The sequence below is a fragment of the Manis javanica genome, chromosome 1 (genome assembly GCF_040802235.1).
Source record: "Manis javanica isolate MJ-LG chromosome 1, MJ_LKY, whole genome shotgun sequence".
Lineage (NCBI taxonomy): Eukaryota > Metazoa > Chordata > Mammalia > Pholidota > Manidae > Manis > Manis javanica.
The window spans coordinates 106,882,889-106,903,719 of NC_133156.1; the positions used below are offsets into that span (position 1 = coordinate 106,882,889).

Sequence of the window (20,831 nt, forward strand, 5' to 3'; positions counted from 1 at the left end):
TTCCCCTCAATTTTTTCTACAAACCTTAAGCTGCTCTAAAAAAAAGTCTTAATTTTAAAAAGGTACAAAATCAGCTTCAATAGGATCCATTACTTGCAACTAAAATTTTGACTATGGATACATTGTGCATTTATTTATTTATATTTATTTTTGCACTGTGCTTTTAGACCAGTTAGGATAGGCCTTATTGTGTGTATATATATATACCGGAACACTCTTCTGTTGTAAGGGTCACAGCTACAACTCAAACTGGACATGACAGATTTATTTCCCTACATAACTAAAGAGCCCATCATTGGTAGTCTTACTTATCAAAGTGCCTGGTGGGCACATGGATGCTCAATATAATAATTTTCATACCTTCTTGAATACCTGAAATACTTCAAAATAAATTAAAACAAAATAAAACAAATATAAAGTGGCTGGATCCGATAGCCAAAACAATAGCATCAGCACTGGCCTCTGCTCCTTGGTTGGCTCCCTTTCCTCTGCAGGCCCTTTCCAGGTGGTGCCCTCTGCAGCTTCAGGCTTGCTATATATATATACAGCTGGCAGTATAATGGCAAGAGTATCTATCTTCTCAATGGTTCCAGAAGTCCAGAACTGACCACTGGCCTGAGTCAGATTCAAGTCAATTCTTGGAAGAACTGTTTGGTTGAGATGTGCGGTGCTCTGATGGGTTAAGCCAGGCTTGCATGCCTCTGCTGGAGCTAACAGATGAGGCTGACTGCTTGTCTTCCTCAGATGGTACATGATTTACCAAAAGATATTGTGGTTTTGACTAGGAGAAGGAGAATGGATGCTGGGCAGGGGAAATACAAATGACCATTTCTTTTCTTGAAGATTATTTAAAGGACAAGACAAACAGTTCCCTCAGGACAGAGACAGATATTTCTTGAGTTGCCTCCCAAATTCTTCTGAGATCCTAAGGTAGCTCCAAAGCTGAATTATAGTCAATAAATCATTGAGAAGTATGAACATTGTTCTGTTGGTTAGAAGGGGTACTAGAATTATATTTCTGTCAATAGAAATAGTATTAATACTATCCCTTGAGACAACAATTCTGTCCTTGACCAAATGCTAGCCAGGCTTCTCTAAGCCCTTTCTTGAGTAGGCCTAAAACTTGGCCTGTAAAGACAAATACTAATATAACTTCTAATAAATAGCTCAAGAGTGCACCCCCAGGATGACCCTCACCACCACCCTCCTCAAAGCACCTGTCCGAGAACACTCAGTGCTGCCAAGAGAACTCACTGTTTGTCCCAGCTATCACCTGAAGATGCAGCCTGTCTCCTAGCTTCTGTGGGGAGCTGGGAGCCTAACTTTGATAAGAGCCAGTTTGCAAACCCCTCCCCACTCTTCATTCAGTTTTCACTTTTCTGCTCTACTGAGTCATTCACTCCTCTCCCTGCTAGTCTCGCATTCCCTTTAAGACACTGAGTCACTTCTCTATAAACTGAAGTTGAGTTCTGTACAAGATGATCTCCTTTTCCTACTGCAAAAGTATATTATTGGTTTTAATCTGTCCTTATTACTATACCTAGTGTCCAGCTTTGTTTATCTTCGACCCCTGTATCACAAGTAGGAAAAGAAATACTAGAGCTTAAGGGCCTGTATGCTCCAGGAGCTAATGTTCTAGAATCAAAACCTAGAAAAGATTGCCTTCTACTGGTTAGAAATCTTGGTTTGGCAATGTGCCTTTTTTCTTTCTCACACCCAATTATTGTATACACATCAAGTTATCACTATCTTTGTTATAAACATGATTTATGTGCAACTGATCTTTATAAACCATCATACTCAGGGCTGGAAAGTCTTGAGCTGGTGGTACGGCTGACCATTCTGGCTGGTCTGCTCTGCTTCGGGTAGACTGCCTAAAAGTACTTGTCTACTGTTTAAGAGGACATCTATACAAGCCACCTTAGAAAGACAAAACAAACTCAGAAGCCATTGAGCTATTCCACATCAATGCAGTAACTTATCCTTTACATTATAGTATTACAGTACCAAGAGTTTGATGATGACACTGTTTTTAAAACTTTTTTAGTTTTGTTGAGGTGTAATTGACAAAGTGAAATATATTTAAAGGGTACAATGTAATGATTTGATATGTGTATACACTGTGAAACGATTTCCACAATTGAGTTAATTAACACATCCATCACCTCACATATTTACTTTTTTTTTTTTTGGTGAGAACACTTCAGTTTACTCTTAGCAATTTTCAGTGACACAATACAGTATTGTCAACTATAGTCACCATACTATGCATTAGATACATAGGCTTTATTCACCTTAAAACTGAAAGTTGGTACCCTTTTACCAACCTCACCTGTTTCTCCTACCCCCAAACCCCACAGCCCCTGACAACCACTATTTTACTGTTTTTATGAGTTTGACTTTTTGTTAAATTCCACATACAAGTGCTACCATGAAGCATTTCCTTCCTTTCTCTGGCTTGTTTATATTAGCATAATGTTCTCTAGGTTCATCCTGTCACAAATGACAGGATTTCCTTCTTATTCAAGGCTGAATAATACTTTTTCATACATACACTACATTTTCTTCATTCATCCACTGATGGACACTTAGATTGCTTCTATACCTTGGCTATCAGGAATAATGCTACAGTAAGTAGTGTTAAGAGTGCTCCTGGTGCTAATAATGGTTTTACAATAGGGATCACCTATCACTTCCTATTAAGAAGGGGTGATGCAAAATGCATCATTTAAGTGGCTCATGCAGACATTTGCTGCTCTGGTGCTCTGATGCTAGGAGAACCAGCTCAAGGCCTTCTGAGGGGGGTGCACTGGTGGGACAAAGTGGGGAGCACAGGCTAATAAGCTGAAACATGGCTTACTTTACAGACCGGATTTTACTATCGGGTTTTGCTAACCTAACAACACTATTTTCTTTGCTCTAATGACAATTAACATTTATTAAGCACTTTTGTATAAGACATCATGTTTTGAAATGCCTTATTTAATCTTACATCAATTCTGAGTGGGAAATACTGTTATTCCCATTTTATAGATGAGGAAACTGGAGCTTACTTAACTGTATTCTAACATGTATTTTAGCAGATCATCATTCTCTCTCTAACATATATTTTAGAAGATAAATCCTTTTATCTAAGTTAACAAGACATGGTAAATAGTTTTTTTTATACTAAATTCCAGTGCCATTCAGAATACAGGACTAATAAAGCTCTGGAAGGCACTTAGAAAAAGGGTTTGCTCCAGTCCACTATCAAGTTTAGGTATGCGTGGTATCAATTACACAAACATTTCAAAGACCGTCTGTCTCAAATACTTCCAACATAGTGTAGAAAGCCTTCACCAGTACTAGAGAGTAGAAAGGAAGAGTCCATCTATCCCTCTTTTATTTCTTTAAACAGTTCAGGGCAAGCACACGCATGTATCTAATAAGTGTTAAGTAGACTTTGCCCCACGGTGATCAGAGCTGGGATAAGGGGTGGGCCGTGGGTGGAAATGAAGAATTACGTAATCCTATCCTTTATTCATAAATTTAGGGGTGACCTTTGCTCCCCAGATTTATGCAAACCTATTGGTCAGTCTGTAGAGGGCTTGGTGGTTTACAAAATACTGCTTTAATTTCCAGAGCTAATTTTACACCATGTTCTTTATTTTATTGATTGGTAATGAACTTTGTATCTGTATTTGTTCATGGTCATCTAAGATGAAAGGCCTGTGAAGAATAGATTACCATGATATTTTTCATTATTTCAAATATTTGCTTATCATACACTTTGTATATATTTTTACCAACTTTGCTTCACTATTTGACAGACTACTGGGCATTCCGTATGAAATTCAGGCCAGTCCTCCAAAACATCCAGGTATTTAATAAAATGTTAACGCTGTACCTGTGTTAAGGAATCTTCCATCAACTGGGACAATGTGATTTTTTTGCTTTGTGGTGCCATCATGTGGACAGAACCAGAACTGTAGCCCATAGAACAAAACAGGAAATAAATGTACTTTCCAAAGGAAAGAAATCTTGGCTACAAAATATTTTCCTGCAGCTCTATAAATTCAATACAAATTTAAAGTCCCAATTTGATTTTTAGTGAAAAGCTGACTGTAAACTTGATGTGATATTTGTAAGTGAACAAAAACAGCAAAGCTGTTTTAGAATCAAAGGGGGAAGGCCTTTCTCTACCAACTATCATGACTTACAGTGAAGCTGTAGCAATCAAAACGTGTGGTCCTCTCACAGGGATAGACTAATCAGTGGAATAGAATAAAGAGCCTAGAAACAGATCCACATACTTGTGGAACTTTGGTATGTGACAGAGGAGGCATGATAGATCAGTGAGGAAAGGAGGGACTATTCAGTAAATGGAACTAGAAACGAGTGGTTTTTCCACATTAAAAAAAAATGCAATGTGTATCTCATGCTGTATTAGTTTTCTAGGGCTGCCATAGCCAAATACCACAAACTTATTTTCTCACAATTCTGGAGGCTGGAAGTGCAGATGAAAGTGTGGGCTGGCTTGTTTTCTCCTGAGACCTCTCTCTCTCTGGCTCTCAGATGGCTGCCTTCTCGCCATGTCCTCACATGATCTTTCTTCTGTGCTTGAGAATCCCTGGTGTGTCTCTGTATGTCCACATTTCCTGTTATTAAGACAGCAGTTAGAAGGAGCTAAGACCCACCCATATAACCTCATTAAACTTGAGTCGCCTCTTTAAAGGCCTCTCTCCAAATACAGCCACATTCTGAGTTACTGGGGTTTAGGGCTGCTTCCATATATGAAATTTGAAGGGACTCACTTTAGCCCATAACAGAACGTACAAAAAAAATCTTTCCAGATGTAATAAGGACTTAAACATCTATCCAGATGGAATAAGAACAAATCAAAATATTAGTAGAAAATATAAGCAACCAACTTTCTGACCATAGTGTATGGAAGGACTTTTTATTGAGATGTACTTGACAAATAACATTAGTTTTATATGTACATCATAATGATTTATGTATATATTGTGAAATGGTTTAACACAGTAAGTTTATATCATTTCAAATTGTGACATATTTTTTCTTCTGATTAGAAGTCTTAAGACCTATTCTCTGAGCAACTTATATGATACAATTTTGTTTATAGTATTGATTATAGTTACCACACCAAATATTACACCTTCTAGACTCATTTACCTTATAAGAGGAAGTTTGTACCTTTTGACCCCCTTCTTCTATTTTACTCTGCCGTCCCTGTCCTATGACAACCAGCAATGTATTGTCTGTATGAATTTGATTTTTTTATTTGTTTCCACGTACAAGAGAGATACAAAGTATCTGTCTTTCTCTGACATTTCATTCAGAATAATTCCCTCAAAGTCCATCAAGGTTGTTGCAAATGTAAGGATTTACTTCTTTTTTATGAATTTTTTCTACTTAGACTTTTTTTAATGTTTATTACTTTATTTTTCCTTGTATAACCATTATATACATTAACTTATTGTTAGGGTCATGGGCAATTAATATAACTTGTAGAAGGTGCAGATTTTGTGAGTTTCACCACTAACTAAATGTTCAAAAGAAACAAGCACTTCCAGGATTTTGAAAGGAAAATGGAAAACAAATCCTCAAAGCATGCAGGTCTGTATAGCTCAGTCCTGTACACCATGTCAAAGAGTGTCACTAGGTGTGGTATGGTCAGAGAGTTACTTCAGGGGTCTACAGTCCAATGTGGATAAAGAAATGGAATAATGACTATGTGTATAAATGCTGCAGTGGAAGGAAAATGGGAGTGTCATGTTAGCCTAGAGGAATGAGGTATAAGCATTTTTGCAGGAATTTCTTAGCAGCCATCCAGGTTGAAGGTATAATCCTCATTGACTGATGCTCTGAATGACTCCAGGGCCTGAAGAACTAGAATTATGAATGGGAGCTCTTTTCTCCTTTCATGCCAACCTCTTCCCAGATATTCCTGTGGCCCAGAGCTATCACAAAGCGTTCCCTTATTCATAAGCCAGTTCTATTCTTCCTTATAATCCCAGGAGAACATTTAATCTTTATAGGCCACCTAAGGGAGCTTCATTCTTCATAATTCTGTAATACAGTCTAAATATTTTAAATATTTATTCTAAAATATCTGATTTTTTATGGCTGGTAATATTCCATTTCATACTAAATGTACTTATCTACTGATGGACCCTTACATGGTTTCCATACCTTGGCTATCATTAATAATACTGCAATGGACATGGGAATACAGATATCTCTTCAAGAGTATGATTTTGTTTCCTTTAGATACATACCCAGGAATGGGTTCTATTTTTAATTTACTGAGAAACATTCATATGATTTTCCATAGTGATTATACCAGTTTCTATTTCTACCAAGAATGCACAAGGATTCCCTTTTCTCCACATCCTTGCCAACACTTGTTGTTTGTTATCTTTTTTATAATAGCCATTGTAACAGGTATGAGGTGATCCATCAATGTGGTTTTCATTTGCATTTTCCTAATGAGCAACTTTTCATGACCTTTTGGCAATCTGGGTATCTTCTTTGGACAGTATCTATTCAAGCCCTCTGCACATTTTTAAATTGGACTGTTTGTTTTTTCTATTGACTTGTTTGAGTTCTTTGTATATTTTATATATTTTGGATATTAACCCCTTATCAGATAGGTGGTTGACAAATATTTTCTCCCATTCTGTAGGTTGACTTTATTTTTGTTGATGGTATCCTTTGCTGTGCACAAGATATTTAGTTTGATATAGTCCCACTTCTTTATTTTTGCTTTTGTTGTCTTTATTTTTGTTCTCAAATCCAAAAAACCATCACTGAGACCGACACCAAGGAGAAAACCCCTGTGATTTCTTCTAGGAGTTTTATGGTTTCAGGTCTTATATTCAAGTCTTTGAATATATTTTGAGTTGACTTTTGTGTATGTTGTAAATATGGCAGTTCAGTTTCAATCTTTTGCATGTGGTTATGTGTATGCATGTATGTATGTGTGTGTGTGTGTATATCTATGAGAATATACTATACTATGGAGAAAGGGTAGTCTCTTTAACAAAGGGAAAGATTTCTTCACATGAAAAAAGCATTAACTCTGTAACAAAAGACTGATGAATTTAGCTAAATTAAAATAAAAAATATTTGATTTATTTAAAGATACCTTTAAGTAACAAAACACCAAGAAGGGACTAGTGGTTACCAAAGGAAAGGGGTAGGGGATGCTGGGTGGAGAAGGAGAAGGGGATTGATGGGCACTATAATTTGCATATAGGTAGGTCATGGGGAAGGCAGTACAGCATGGAGAAGACAAGTAAGGACTCTATAGCACCTTACTACGCTGATGGACAGTGACTGCTGTAGAGTGGGTGAGGACTTGATAATATGGGTGAATGTTGAAACCACTGTGTTGTTTATGCGAAACCATCATAAGATTGTATATCAATGATACTTCAATGAAAAATAAAAGAAATTGTGTTAAAGTATGCATGCCATAAAATTTTCCATCTAAAAAAAAATGACACCCTTAAGTAAAAATACAGGCTATAAATTGGTAGAGATATTTGCATGCATATAACCAACAAAGAATTAGTGCAAGAATATATAAAGGGCTCCTAAAAATTAGAAAGAAAACAACCCAACAGAAAAATGAGTGACAGACACAAGTAAGCATTTCATAGGAAAGGAACTACTTATAGCTTCAATAAACATGATGAGATTCTCAAAGTCACTAATCATCAGGAAAATACAAATGAAGTCCTTTTAAATTCATTCACCTGGCAAAAATTAGGAAGCGTAACATATGAAGGGTTGGAGAAGATGTAAATCAACACTTTGTTTAAACAATTATGCTGGAGAGTGAATAGCTCATTCCAATACCCTATAATCCAGTAAGGGAAATACTTCACACATGTACCAGAGATGTATACAAGCATAGTAATGGCAGCATTTTTAGTATAAATCGCAAAAAAGTGAGTACAAACCAAATGTCCATAAGATAGGAGAATGGATAAATAGTGGTACATACACATAATGGGATATTATGAAAAAATGAATTACAGATATCCACATCAGTATGAATAATTCTTTATGTTAAGGTTTTAAAAAGGCAAAGAAAGATTATCCTCTTTAAAATTAAAAAACTAAATGTAATATTTTGCTTGTACATGCATTTATGTTGATTCAAAATACTGTTTTAAAAAACAAGAAAACGCTAGAAAACAAAATTTAGGATAAGGGATTTACCTTGTAAGAGTGAGGCAAGGGATATAGAAAAGGGAAAGAACATATGGGTCTGTATAAATTACTGTCTATAATCTAGTTCTTGGTTTAGATTATGAGAACACTCAAAAGGAGCCTGTGTGCATGAAGAGACCATTGATAACTATGTCATAAGCTAAGAAAGGTTAGTCCAATTATGAATACCTTAAATCCAGGTAGAAATTAAACATTTCTGATGACCTTAATGATGTGAGGGAAGTGAAACGATCAGAGCATTTTGATTTATAAGTGCATTGCCAAGAGGCTACAGGGGCTAGGCTGGGCATGTTAAGTCTGAGCTGAAATAGCCTGGGCATCTAAGACTTCAGTCTGGAAAGTCAAACAAGACTAAACCTCATTTTATATTCATCACAATATATTTAATTGGATAAGTTCAATATCTAACTCATTGAAAAGTTACTTTTCAATGAATATTGAAGGTTAATTTTAGGATTACTTTTCAATGAATATTGAAGGTTAATTTTAGGATTTAAATTTAAATATGTTAAATATATTTCATGGTATGTTCATTATAAAACACCATTGGCATTTTATAAATAAGTAAAACTCTGGCAAATCTTGCTGCTAATCTTTGATGACTGTTTACATTATGTATTTATCAAAATATTTGACCAGTACTTTTATTAACTCATCTGTCTGTCTGTCTGTCTACCTACCTACCTACCTACACATCTGTTTTCTGGACCTGGTAATAACAATGTTTGAGAGCAACTTCCTCCCACCCCTTCCCCCTCCACTATTCACTGCTACACAAACTACTATTTCATTGCAGTGGACTTAGATCTCCCTCTAGTGGTAAAGAATTACAATGCCAATCTATGTAAAGTTTTTAGAGTTGTTTAAAACGCAACTTTTTAAAAGTCATTTCCACCATGTCACTGTGTTGTAAGCGTAAGAAGTAATCTCACTTTTCAAACTACCTTAAAGGGCACAACTATTATCTAAAGGTAATTTACTTAAAATTTTATAAATAAAAAATTATTAAGTGACTATAAAAACAAGTTTCTGGAAGTGAAAACTTTAAAGTATTAATATGAAAAACCTGTCTCATTGACATCTTTAAAAAAATGTTAAGTATATCTTTCTTCCTCTTCTGAATTCTTATAGTTTGCTTATGCTCCACACATTTAATTTAAGACCATTTCTTCAAATGTATGCTTGAACAACAGTGGAGTAGAAATTTTTCCCTTATACTATACAAACTACTTGAACCCAGACTCTTCAGATAGCCATCAAAAATTTCATAATGAAATTCCATTTAATTGGAATTTTATGCATTGATTAACATCAACCTATAACCCCTTAAAACTTTTTTTGAAAATAAAGAACACTCTTTTGTCATTCTACTTTAATACTGGTATTTTATGAGAATCTACTTTTTATTATTTTTAAGACTATTTGAAAAAAATTGGTCACTTATTGTTCAGTATCCTCAAAAACTTACTTTATTGGGAAGTTCATGGGTACTTCAAGTGGGAAATCAAAAACCAGGAAAAAAAATCTGGCTGTATTTAGTTTTAGCTTCCTACCAAAGCCCTTGAGATGATACTAAGACGCAAATGAAGATAATTAATTAGAGCTACTCCACAACACTGCTCTTAATGGAGAAGAGTTAAAAAGTTATTAAACTTATAAATGCAGAGTATTTATCAAACTCAAACTTGAAAAACAAAGGGTATTTAGCACACAACGACAAAGTGTACTCTGTCTTTTTCGATGGATGGGTGTTAACTAGCTCCACCCCAGTGACTGTCTACTTAGGTGGCTGCTGTAACCCCAGGGATTCTTTCTCTGAGGGGTTCCAGTGTTACCACCAGGGAAGGCACATATATAGGTGTAAAGTTGTTTCAAATATTCTACTCTCAGATGCTTTTTTGCCCTCCCAGTAAGGCATCATCCAGAGGTGGCAAGAAAACTTCCAATTTAAGGTTTCTAAAATGCTTCACCACAAGCCCCTCTGGAACAACTGGTTAGCACAGGGTAGTTAGTACCTTGTGCTTACCCTGTCCACCAAAGACCTACTTTCTTCTTCTTCCCCCTTGGAACGAGCTGTTTTCATTTAACTAAAGACCTTTTTAAAAACTATTTATATTCCACTTACTAGCTATGAGACTTTTTTTGCCCCCTTAAAAACTGAAGATAGTAATACCCACCAAATTAGATTGTTGTGAGAATTAAGTTAAATAGTCCATGTAAAACTTTGAAAGTGCTTGGAATAGACTGTTTTTGGTAAATATTAACTATGATGAACTTCCTATAACAATGACTATAGCAATTTAGCACTTTTCCTTTGTAATCCAGGAAACCATATGGAACGAGAATGGATAATAAAACTACAAACTGCGTTTTCAGTAATACTACGGAGAAAGACTCCAACATATGTGTAAGTTCTGTCAAAAACAACCACAGTAGCTCATCATTTTTATTTTTAGATCTCTCTTAAGTAAAAATTAGATCAAGTTAAAAAAACCTATATTTTTGAATATATTGAAACAATGAGAAAACCCTAGCTATCAGGACTTATGATATACAGCTAAAGCAGAGGTTCTCAGTGGGGACAATTTCGCTCCCCATGGGAGAACCTCTGGCAATATCCAAAGACACTTTTGGTTTCATAACTGGAATGGGGATGCTATTGGTGTCTAATAGGTAGAGAACAGGGATGCTGCCAAACATTCTGGAATGCACACACACACAAAAAACTCCCACAAGAAAGATGTCAATAGTGCAGAGGTTGGAAAATTCTGAACTAAAACAATACTCAGAAGCAAATTCATCATTATATCAATAAATGAATTAGAATGAAGATAAACCTATTTAAAAAGTAATAAAATAGATACATTGTTAGTTAGTAGGAACTCTACCCTACCCCTGTCCTCAAGAAAGAGGCAGAGACATAAGAAGAAAACAAATCCCACCATGTGCAACAACATGGAAGAAGCTAGAGTGTATTATGCTCAGTGAAATAAGCCAGGTGGAGAAAGACAAGTACCAAATGATTTCACTCATATGTGGAGTATAAGAACAAAGCAAAAACTGAAGGAATCACAGATCCCAAGAATGGACTAACAGTTACCAAAGGGAAAGGGACTGGTGAGGGTGGGTGGGAAGGGAGGGATAACGGGAAAAAGGGGCATTATGATTAGCACACATAATGTAGGGGAGTGCATGGGGAAGGCAGTATTGCAACTACAATGTTGTTCATGTAAGTGTATATTAATGATACCAAAAAAATAAAAATAAAAAAAAAGAAAGGAGGCAGAGAGAGAAAAAACGTACTTAAAATAACCACAGAGGAAATTCAAAGAATAATTGGAGAGCTACTTTATTCCATAAAAATAACTTAAATCTAAGAGGAGATAGATATTTTTCTGAGAATCTGACTCCAGAAAAATTCAAAAATTTAAATTTTTGAGCAGTTTCCACAGAAATAGTATAGGAAATTATCAAAGGACTGCCCCCTACAGAGACATCAGCCTAGATGGTTTCACATGGAAATTCTATGACACTACTTAAGTTAAAAAATTCCAATACTGTTTAAGTTGCTCCAAGTCATAGAATAAAATAAAGCCTTAGAATTCATTTTTATGAGGCAACCTCAACACTTACATCAAGACCTGTCAAAGATTTTGCAAAGAAGACTAGAGATAATCACTTATGAATATTTATGGAATTTAAAAATAAGACATAAGCAAATGAAAGCCAGCAGCATAGTAACAGAATATTTCACCAATGATGAAGTGGAGTTCATTCCAAGAATGCAAGGATGCTTCAATATTGAGAATTCAAAATCACTGATTTACAAATACAATGCAATATTAGTGGGTGTATATTAATAGACATGTCAAAAGTTAAATAATCATTTTCACAAGTGCTTAAAAAGCATTTGACGATGTCAGCATCTATTCTTTTTATTTTTTGTCAGCATCTATTGTTAACAAAAACACTCAAATTAAGAGTCAACAGATATTTAGTTATAGTGATAAAATACAGCTCTCAACTTAAAAGCTTAGTTAGCATCATGCTTAATGGGGAAACACCAGAAGCTCTAGAGCTAAAGTTAGGAAACAGCAAGGATACTCATCTTTATCTCTCTTTATACTCCACCAGAAGTACTAGGCCCTGTAATTAAAGAAGAAAGATTAAAGGTATTAAAATGCAGAGGAAGTAAAACTTAATATATACAGATAATGTGTATTCCTGGAAAACCCTGGAGAATAAATTTTTTTTACATCACTATAAGGAGTAGAATTCAGTAGCAAGATACAGAAATGAATATAGAGAAATAAACAGCAATTAGAAAATGTTATGGAAGGAAATATCTTACTTAAAAAAGCAACAATAACAACAAAACATTAACATATCTAAGAATAAGTAAGAAATATGCAAGACCTATATGAAGAAAACTCTTGAAAAGACAGAGAACACTTGAACAAATGGAAACCTGGACCATATTTTTGGAGAGGAAGATGAAATGTCTTAAAGTTATTAATTCTCCTTAGATTAAATTTTAAATTCAACTCAATATAAATAAAGCAGTTTTAAAAAAGCCTTAGCAAGAAGATTCTAAAGTTCATATAAAAAATTTTCAAGCATGTCAAGGAAAACCCTAAAATAAAGGAAAGTTGGGGTGGATTAACTTTATCAGGTACTAAAATATATCATAAAACTTCAGTAATTAATCTAATACTGGCACATGAATAATCAGGCAAATTAATGGAACATAATTGAAAGTTGAGAAATAGGCTCCACATATATATTTTAGTGTTCTGTAAAGGTGCCAACTGAAATCAGGTTTACCTCATTATTTAGGTAGAGAATTTACTAAACTCATGGGGTCAATTTAGTAACCACTGGGAAAGAAAGTAAAATGGATCCATACTTTATACTGGCTTAATTCCAAACAGATGAAATTTGAAATATAAAATGCGAACTCATAACATGATACAGAAGAATTCTTTTATAGCCGTGGACTGTGCTCTTTTAACTATTACCCAAAATCCAGAATCCATAAAAGGAGATACGTTGATGTGATTATATTTAAAAACTCTTCTCATTAAAAAATAAATCAAAAGACAGCTGGAAAATTATTTTCAATAAACCTATTAGCTATTAGAAAATAAATGGTCTTACATTGGTTCAACCTAAGAAGAGAAATTGAAATTAAAACTATACTGAAATGCTATTTTCTCACTATGAAATTGACAAAAAACCTCAAATCTGTGGGTATATACTACATTGGTGAAGTGCTGAAGAAACAAGTGCTCTTGTATACTGCTGTTAGGAATGCAGATTGGTACAATATTGGTGAAAGGTAATTTGACAGGAATTAGGAATTCATGTACTGTGTTATTTCTATAACTTTACCCTATGGAGATAATCCCATATATGAATAACAGACATCTGCAAATAAAGGAGCACACTGGCCAAATTTAGATCTATGTCTGCTTAGTAAACAAGGTTTTATTGTAAAACAGCCATGCCTATTTGCTCACATATTGTCTATAGCTACCTTTATGCTACAACAGCAGAGTTGAGTAGCTGCAACAGAGACCATAAGGCCCACAAAACCTAAAATATTCACTATCTGGCCTTTATAGAAACAGTTTGCTAACCCTTAACATATATAAGGTTATTCACTAGGGCATTGTTTGTAATAAGTAAAGACTAGAAAAAAAATCTAAATACCTATCAATAAAGGACTGGTTAAATAAATGATGGTACATCCATACAATGAAAATGTAGGCAATTGTAGACACAAAATAAAGAAGTTTGTTAAGTATTGATATGGTAAGATCTCCAAAATAAATATTGTGAAAAGCAAGCAGGACAGCATATGGTATACTAAAGCATGTTTACTTGGAATAAAAAAGGAAGAGAAAACAGTATGTATTTTTATAGTCTTAAATGTGAATAAAGCATAAAATTTCTGAAATAATAGAGAACTAATAATAGGGTTTTTTCCCATTTACTTCTTTATACATTACTTTTGCAGATAGATTAACTTTTCTGATCACTTTTTTATAGGTTTTAATGTTTGAATTGAGAATAGTTTGCCTATAGAAAAATACATATAAAAATATTTTTCAGTGACAGATTCAGCTCTTCAGAGAGGCCTTCTCGGTTCACCCTCCCTCTGTTACTGTCTATCAGCTGATCAAGATTTCTGATACATACCTTGTTTTATATTATTTAATTACTTGGTTGTTATTTTTCTTTCGCACAGGTATGAAAGCTCCAGAAGAAGGTACACTGCTTTCTTCAGTGCTATATTCCCTGTGACTACAACAGTGTATACATGGCACAGGGCAGGAACCCAATTATTTTGTGGATAAACAAATTTATAAATGTAAGACCATTAAGAAGATTAGATACATCTTAGATTTGATCTCGCATAAGCTACTGAACCTCTCTCTGCCTCAGCTTCCTCTTCTCTAAAATTTGTAATATTTTATCAGGTTATGTGATTAAATAAGCCAATGCATAGAGTAGTGCCTGACATATAGTAAGAAACCAAGAATGTTAGTTATTATTTAATATTCAGCAGAAAGGAAAGGGCAACACAAAGAACTAGTAAGGGCAAAAGGGATGGACAAGGAGGAGTTTAACTCAAGGCTGAGGGGAGAGAGCATTTCTCCAGCAACTGGTTTACTGAAAGGTGTCTGAAAAAACTGAATGAACCAACAGGAGGAAGAGTAAGCAAATAAGCACTGATTTTGTTTGCCTTTTTGGTTTTTGACTTGGGGAAGGGCAGAGAGAAAGGAAGAAAGAGGAGATGCATCGAGGAGGCTATCACCACCAGCCAAGGGAGAAGATGCCCCAGCTCTGGACCTGTAAAGGAAGGAAGGAAGCTGCAGCTTAGCTGCTCCCCAGGAAGGCTGGGGAGAGGTAGGTGTGCTTATCTCAGTGCCGCCTGGGGTAGGCAACAGTGGGACAGGCTTCCTCGGCTCTGTCCTGGAGGCCTGTGAGTGGCTTTGGTAGGAAGTGACCCCCTGCATTTAAGAAGCCCCAAGCCTACTCTGCCCAAACAATGCCTCCCTCCGCCCCTCGCTCCTCCTCCCACTTCTACATCTATAATTAACTCAGTTTTTGGGAATTTAGGACTGCAAAGAGCAAGCCTGGTTCCCGAGGCTCAGTGTGGTGCCTGCAACTCAAGATCTCCAGCCACAGCAGAAGGGGAAAAGCCCTGAGGGAAAGGGAGAGTTCTGGGCTGCTGGCACCTCACTGTGGAGCAGAAATGACAAGCTGGCAGCACATAGCTTATTTTATTTAACATAATTGTGAAATAAATTGAAACATAGAATTGTGTGAAAAAGGGTACAGTGAACACCCATATATCCACCACCAGATTCAACAACTGTTTACACATATTCTCCCCACTCTATCACCATTTAAAAGTATGTTACAAACACAGTAACATGCTATCCTTATGTACTGCAGAATGTGTCTTCTAAAACGAGGAAATTCTCCTATATAGCTACAACATTTCTATCACACCTTGCAAAATAAACAGTAGTTCCTTAATATCTAATATTTAGTTCATATTAATTTTCCTACTTGTTTCCAATGCATTTTATAGCTGATTTGCTCAAACTAAGAGGCAATCAAGGACAAGAAGACACTCTCCTAAGAGTTCTCATCACAAGGAAAAAAGTATCTTTCCTTTTCTTTCGTTTTGTATCTATATGAGATGATGAGTGGTAAATAAACATATTGTGGTAATCACTTCACAATATATGTAAGTCAGATCATTATACTATACACCTTAAACTCACACAGTGTTGTATGTCAATTATATCTTAATAAACTGTGGTAAAATTTTCCTCATCAACTGGGGTTATTCTGTGATCCTGAATTACAAGATTAATAAATTAATACATTCCCTTTAATTACCAATTTTAAGAATAAGGGTTTGGTATAATATGTTGGCAAGGAAGTTTTTGTTTTTTTTTTATATCATTGTCATTTCATAAATTTTTATATGCTTCAAGTGTATTAATCAATTATATTCACTATTCACATTTTTAAGGTCAGGAGTTTAAGTTGACATTTATTAATTCAAATATGGCTTATAGGATTTTATCTAGTTATTTTGATTTTACAATCATCTCTTAAGATGAAATTTTCATTATATAATGTGACAAAATAGATAATTTGTTTTAGCTCTATAATGTACATAAAATGATTTCCAAATAACAATATCACTACTATATTAACAATAAAACCACTGAAACTGAAGCTCTTTTTGTCCCTAGACTATATTCTTCCACAGGTTTTCTGCAAGAATATGATATTCTAGTCATTCAAAGTAATTATTTAAGTTTTGAAATACAGTTAGTGTCTTTCCTTTTAAAATGTTTTCAACTTTAGGGATTGCTTGTTTTGAATGTGTAAAACATTTAAATGATTTGGAAGTCAAAATTACATAAAAGTATGCGTCAAGAAGTATTGCTTCCATTTCTGTTCACTTCACCTGTTTATACCCCACCCCCATCCCTAAATGTATCTAGAAATCCCTAAAAATCCCAGTAGGTACTTTCAGTAGTGTCTGGCTTTACCTCTTGCAGTTTCTTTCTGAAAATATAAGCAGATATATCTATCTTTCTTACCTACTTATATGCATATATATGATATTTGTATCCACTTTTTTTGTCCGCCTTTCTCACACAAAAGGTAGGACACCTGATTCCCTCTGAACTTGCTTGAGGCTCACTAAATCACAAAGAGGGTGGGTAGAGAAAAAAGGCCTGCTAGAAGACTGGGATTGTGCCGGCATCCTGTGAAACTTTAAGGCAGAGACAATTAGGTTGTCAGTTCTAGTTGAATTCTTGTCTCAGGCTGTGAATACTTGAATTAACACTTTCACATAAAATTTTATAGATTTTATTGTTGTGCTATGAGGTAAAAATCTCCAGTTAAATGTGAGATCTTTAAATAAAAACATCTGGTTGGTGCTTGTAAGTGCAAGAAGAAATCAATAGATTTCTGAGTCATCCACCTAGAAATAACTGGATGACTCAATTCACAAATTCCTAGCTGTTACACAGCCTCTTTCCTGAAGCTGATCTGACTGAGAATCCCTGTCTACTTGTTCTCCTTTCCCAATTTCTCTTTCACAATTGCCCTTCTCTCATGGTAAAATGCAAGAGCATACTTCTCAGCTGTCCACCCACCCATCCATACATCTATTCATCTTCCAAGAACTTTACTTTTGTGCATTTCCACAAGGTGCAAATAGCTCTGGAGCCCCCAGAACAAAGGGAAAATTCGAGATGCAGAACTCCTGTAAGAAGCTTCCTCTAAGTGCCAAACCTGTGGCGAGACCTCATGCCTTACATTGTTTCTTTCTTTCCTTTTTATACCTTTCTTTTCCCCCCAGTTATGACTTAGAATTTAGAAGTAAGTGGTTATCAGATACACGTATTAAGACATTTATTGGAGTTGGGACACAAAGTCAGTTTTCTGACTGACAGTTTGACAGTGAAGACTGTGTTTGCCAATTAAGTTATATAGTGGAAGTTTTCCATAAACTGAAGGTGCAGCTACATGATTTTGACAAAAATGTGTTCAATGTACACATACAATATTTACTGCATAAGTTACTATATTCTTTACAACCATTAATCTTATGAAATATTTACATACCAATTTTTAAAATGTGTGAGGTAGCATATAATTATTTTATTCAGAAGCACATGAACCAAGACATTTGAGGGCCTGTGAGTTAGAGTACCTGAAGAGACTGAGAAGGACCAGAAAAAGCCAGGGGCATAGGGAGAGAACCGGAAGAGAAGGCAGAAGGGACTCCAGGAGCTACACATGACAGCAGAGAAAGAGGGATTGAGGAAAGTGCCACACACTGCACAAAAGTCAAACAGAATAATCATTAGAATTTTTGTGAATGCAGTGTCTGCAGATGATACAGAGTTCGTAGTCTGTTTAGATCACTAAATAAGTTGGGCAGTGATGAAAAGGAAAATAGAATTCTCTTTACAATACTCTTTAGCCAGATCATCAGGGTTAAAATGGTTTAGGACCCAAAGAGCAATTCAAGATGTTGGGCAGTGAAGACGGCTTGAAGGAATACAATTGGGGAGGGGGGCACAGAGGGAGGAACTTGCCTTCAGGCCTAGGAAGACAGCTCTCCCTCTCAGCCTGGCAGGGGTGAGCCTCCACCTCCAGGTGATGGTTTCAGTGAAGTAGGAAGTGAATGCCTATGCTGAAAATAGCCATCTGGGTGGAGAAGGAAGGGAATGAAACAACTACTTGGAAGAAATGCCAAGAAATCCAAAATGGAGTAGGAGAGAGGACCACTTTAGAATTGTTATTCCCTGTTTTTTCTTATAGAGTTTTAAAAATGTAACCTTATTAATACTGCTTCCTTTAAGGTTTCTGTATTTTTCAAAGTTCCAATAATTAACAAGGAATAAGGATTTTTGTTTTTCAAAATAAGAGGTTTAAGGAAATCAACCAAGGTTCAGATATACAATGTCATCAGACTACTTCAAACTAAAAAGCTTTTCCACAGCAAAGGAAACTATCTACAAAATGAAAAGGAAAACTACAGAATGGGAGAAAGTATTTACCAACTACTTATCTGATAAGTGATAAATATATCCAAAATATACAAGGAGCTCACACAATTCAATAGCAAATAATAATAATAATAAATCAATTAAATATGGACAAAGAACATGAAGAGACATTTTCCAAAGATACACAAATGACCAATAGGTACAAGGAAAGGTGTTCAACATCACTAATCATCAGGGAAATGCAAACCAAAATTGCAATGAGATATCACCTCACACCTGTTTGGATGTCTGCTATGAGGAAGACAAGAGATGCCAAATGTGGGCAAGCATGTGGAGAAAGGGAACTCTTATATGCTCTTGGAAGAAATGCAACCTGGTACATTCACTATGGAAAGCAGTATTTACATAGGTTTTCAAGAAACTAAGAATAGAGCTACCATATTATAGAGCAATTCCATTTCTCAGTACATATCCAAAGGAAATGAAATCATAATCTTAAAGAGATATCTGTACTCTCATGCTCACTGCAACATTACACATAACAATGGAAACAACCCAAGTGTCCATCAGTGGATGACCACACAAAGAAAATATGGTATGTATACACACACACACACACACACACACACACACAATTATTCATCCATTACAAAGAAAGAAATCCTGCCATTTGCAACAACATAGATGGACCTTGAGGGCATTATGCTAAGCGAAATAAGTTAGAGAGGCAAATACTGATATTCTCACCTATATGTGGAAACTAAAAAAAAAGAAACTTAGAGAATAGATTGATAGTACTAAATGCTGGTGACAGAGGAGAAAAATGGATGAAGGGGGTCAAAATGTACAAACTTCCTGTTATATTACAACTATATCTCAATAAAAAAACTTTCCCCACACTATCGTCAGCAAGTTGGTTGCTCATATCTTCTACTAATATTTTGATTTGTTCTTATTCCATCTGGATAGATTTTTAAGTCTTTATTCCATCTGGATAGATTTTTTTGTACATTCTGTTATGGGCTGAAGTGAGTCCCTTCAAATTTCATATATGGAAGCCCTAAACCCCAGTAACTCAGAATGTGTCTGTATTTGGAGAGAGGCTTTTAAAGAGGCGACTCAAGTTAAATGAGGTTATATGGGTGGGTCTTAGCTCCTTCTAACTGCTGTCTTAATAACAGGAAATGTGGACATACAGAGACACACCAGGGATTCTCAAGCACAGAAGAAAGATCACGTGAGGACATGGTGAGAAGGCAGCCATCTGAGAGCCAGAGAGAGAGGTCTCAGGAGAAAACAAGCCAGCCCACACCTTCATCTGCACTTCCAGCCTCCAGAATTGTGAGAAAATAAGTTTGTGGTATTTGGCTATGGCAGCTCTAGAAAACTAATACAGCATGAGATACACATTGCATTTTTTTTTAATATGGAAAAACCACGTTTCTAATTCCATGTATTGAATAGTCAGTCCCTCCTTTCCTCACTGATCTATCATGCCTCCTCTGTCACATACCAAAGTTCCACAAGTATGTGGATGTTTCTAGGCTCTTTATTCTATTCCACTGATTAGTCTATCCCTGTGAGAGGACCACACGTTCTGATTGCTACAGCTTCACTGTAAGTCATGATAGTTGGTAGAGAAAGGCCTTCCCCCTTTGATTCTAAAACAGCTTTGCTGTTTTTGTTCACTTACAAATATCACATCAAGTTTACAGTCAGCTTTTCACTAAAAATCAAATTGGGACTTTAAATTTGTATTAAATCTGTAGAGCTACAGGAAAATATTTTGTAGCCAAGATTTCTTTCCTTTGGAAAGTACATTTATTTCCTGTTTTGTTCTATGGGCTACAGTTCTGGTTCTGTCCACATGATGGCACCACAAAGCAAAAAAATCACATTGTCCCAGTTGATGGAAGATTCCATAACACAGGTACAGTGTTAACACTTTATTAAATACCTGGATGTTTTGGAGGACTGGCCTGAATTTCATACGGAATGTCCAGTAGTCTGTCAAATACTGAAGCACAG

General features: G+C 35.6%; 1 protein-coding gene across 4 annotated transcripts in view; it reads right to left on the bottom strand.

Moving 5' to 3' along the window:
* The window catches only part of GAPT (GRB2 binding adaptor protein, transmembrane), a 34,736-nt gene that overhangs the window by 11,815 nt on the left and 2,090 nt on the right, over window positions 1-20,831 (bottom strand). For 2 of the 4 annotated variants that reach the window (XM_037022327.2, XM_037022328.2), the window contains exon 2: window positions 4,476-4,637. The exons of the other annotated variants lie outside the window; for them this stretch is intronic. The gene's annotated coding sequence lies outside the window, so the exon portion shown is untranslated. The remainder of the gene's footprint in view (window positions 1-4,475; window positions 4,638-20,831) is intronic. 4 annotated transcript variants of the gene reach the window in all.